The sequence below is a fragment of the Dermacentor andersoni genome, unplaced genomic scaffold (assembly GCF_023375885.2).
Source record: "Dermacentor andersoni unplaced genomic scaffold, qqDerAnde1_hic_scaffold ctg00000792.1, whole genome shotgun sequence".
Lineage (NCBI taxonomy): Eukaryota > Metazoa > Arthropoda > Arachnida > Ixodida > Ixodidae > Dermacentor > Dermacentor andersoni.
Window position 1 is genome coordinate 17,288 of NW_027315470.1, and position 2,713 is coordinate 20,000.

At 60.9% G+C, this 2,713-nt stretch overlaps 2 non-coding genes across 2 annotated transcripts in view; both read left to right on the top strand.

Annotated features, from left to right (window-relative positions):
• The first annotated feature begins 1,136 nt into the window (after positions 1-1,136).
• LOC140215023 (5.8S ribosomal RNA) lies at positions 1,137-1,289 on the top strand. Its single transcript, XR_011891945.1, has one exon. It is a non-coding gene; the product is annotated as a 5.8S ribosomal RNA (ribosomal RNA).
• A 1,146-nt stretch (positions 1,290-2,435) lies between these two features.
• Positions 2,436-2,713, top strand: part of LOC140215026 (large subunit ribosomal RNA) — a 3,959-nt gene continuing 3,681 nt past the window's right edge. The window contains exon 1 of the ribosomal RNA XR_011891948.1: positions 2,436-2,713. This exon is cut by the window's right edge and continues 3,681 nt beyond it. This is a non-coding gene — a ribosomal RNA (large subunit ribosomal RNA).

A 2,713-nucleotide genomic window follows, 5' to 3' on the forward strand; every position in this document is an offset into this window, starting at 1 on the left:
CAAACGCTGCCGAGTCTGAAAAGGCTGGCGGCTGCCGGTCGCTTCCTGCGGCGAGTATGGAGTAACGACCCGACTTTGTTGCCACCCAAGTACTAAAGGAACGGTGTGGCGCTCGGTCGGTCATGGAACTGTCGGTATGAGGGTGCGGCTGCCAAGTACGGAAGGAACCGTGGCCTAAAGTGCTCTCCCGTCCTCCGCGGCAAATGCCACCGAGTCCGAAAGGGCCGGAGGCTGCCGGTCGGCTCCTGCTCGTGACGCGCGAGGTGTCGAGATCGCGGTTTAATGCGACGACGTCTGCAGGCTATTCGCCCGCCGCCGAGGGAAAGGCGGCGTTGCTGCGAAGTACCGAAGGAAACGCGGCTTTGCTACGTCGGAAGCGTTCTGCGGTTAGCGGACTTGTGCGCTTTGGGAAGGCGCCGCACGTCGAAAGAGGAAGTACGGACAGACGAGGGACTGTAGTCCCGGTTTCGAACGCACTTGCGGCCAGGCCCTTGCTGGCTTCGTCTTCCGCCTCAAGTAGACTTGTTGTGGCGCCGGCGCAGGGAGCCGTCCCTGGCACTGGCCGAGTGGTTTTGGAGAGCTGCGCGAGTACGCGCGCCGGGCTCTTGTCTTTCGTCTCAAGTAGGCTGTTGGATCAACAGCGGTTATGCTGCGGCGATCTGCCGATGCGAAAGTGTGTGTGTGTTTGAGGCCCTTCTATGAACCTACTGCTGACTGAAGCGAAGCACGTCGATGGGGGTGAAGCCCTGCCCGTGGCCGTGTAGCCGTTAAAGACTCCACAGCGGCTTAGCCCTAATCATGGCTCTGTCGCTCTTTGCAATTTTTAGTGGAGCGATGTGAACGTGCACACGAGACACACGGGTCCGGTGGATGGTTGGCAGGTAAAACCGGCTTCGAGTGCGCGCAAACGGCATAAGGTGCCTCGAGGGCAAGCGAGGAAGGCGTGGGCGCAAAACACACGCGCGAGTAGCAGGAGTGGAGTGCCATTAGGCTTTCAGCTGCTGAGACGCGGCCGCCGAAAGAGCGAGACTGGAGGAGCGCACGCCGAAAGGCGCTCTTCGAAACCACACACAGGGAGACGCCACGTGCCTAAAACCCTGGTTGTACTGTACTGAATTGAACAAACTATTTTTCACGACTCTAAGCGGTGGATCACTCGGTTCTCGGGTCGATGAAGAACGCAGCCAGCTGCGAGACTTGGTGTGAATTGCAGGACACACTGAGCACTGATTCTTTGAACGCACATTGCGGCCTTGGGTCTTCCCTTGGCTTCGTCTGTCTGAGGGTCGGATCACATATCAAGAGAGACTTCGGCGCACAGGGAACGTGCGTCCGTCGACTCGTTTTGACCGCGTCGGCATCATGGACAGTACGTTGAGCGCTAAAGCCACGCGCCAGCGGCCTCACGAGAGGGAGACGGTGGCAAACCGTTGTGCCAATTCTTCGAAAAGACGGAAACGAGGCAATACTACTGCAGCGTGACGAGTGCGCGCCTCTAGTAAGACCGCCGCAGGATGGAGTCGGATACCTGCAGGGAAAGAGCGGTCCAAGCACGAGGCGCGAACGTCTGTTGCCATGTAGCGCGCACGTTTGCGAGAGAGTCGGAAGCGCACGCTTGCGTGCACGGAAAACGTGGGAATGAAACGCCGGCCGATTCCCGCGCCGTGCGCAAAGCCAGCGCGATCGCAATTTGCGCTGTTTGCCTTCGAAGTACGTCGAGCTCCAGAGCTGGTCGCTCGTTCACGTCACCGCAGCTGTGTGGGCGCCCTTCCGGGCTTCGTCGCAGGAATGGGAATCGGCAGATTCTTGCGAGGAGCGGGGAGGAGAAGGGTGGCCCCCGAAAGCGGTTCGACGCGACAGCGCCGTCTGCGAGCGAGAAGAGTCACGGCACGGCGGAGAATTGCCGCGAAACGGAAAATGTCTCCTTCGAGAGCGTGGGTGCCCCGTTGGCGGAGCTGAAGCGTTCCGTCGTAGTCCGCCGTCGGTCCAAGTGCTTCGCAGTCTCTGTCCCCTAAAGACTGGGCCACTCCAGTTGGGGCAGGGGCGACGCTACACGAGACGATGCCTCCCGCCAGGTTTTAGTCGCCCCTGCGGTGCCCGCTGAAGCGGCGCGCTGCTAAGGCGATCTTTGCCTCGGTGGTGTTTGGGCTTCAGACACGGTCGCTTACCACGCAACTGCTCGTGCGCCGCACGCGCGCAGGCGGTTCACCGCCTGCCAGCCTCGTCTATAAGTAGCTCCGTGTTGGGCGAAGGACGTGGTAGGGCGTCGCACTCGGTTGGCGCTGGGTTTTCGAACGTGTCGAGTCCTTTTCGGCATACCGCTCGTATGACGCACGCGCGCAGGCGTTGTGCCGCCTGCCAGCCTCGTCCGTAAGGACGTGGCAGGGCGTCGTACTCGGTCGTGCTGGAATGGGCGAAAGCGATGTATCCGTTGTCGACCTCAGATCAGGCGAGACAACCCGCTGAATTTAAGCATATCACTAAGCGGAGGAAAAGAAACCAACAGGGATTCCCCGAGTAGCTGCGAGCGAAACGGGACCGAGCCCAGCACCGAATCCCCCGTCCTTGCAGGCGGTCGGGAAATGTGGTGTATGGGAGGCGACGTTCTCGGGTGTTTGCGACGGTGCAAGTCCCCCTGACAGGGGCTTGTCCCAGAGTGGGTGCCAGGCCCGTCTCCGCCGTTGCGCGCCCGGGATGAAGCCTCCCGTGAGTC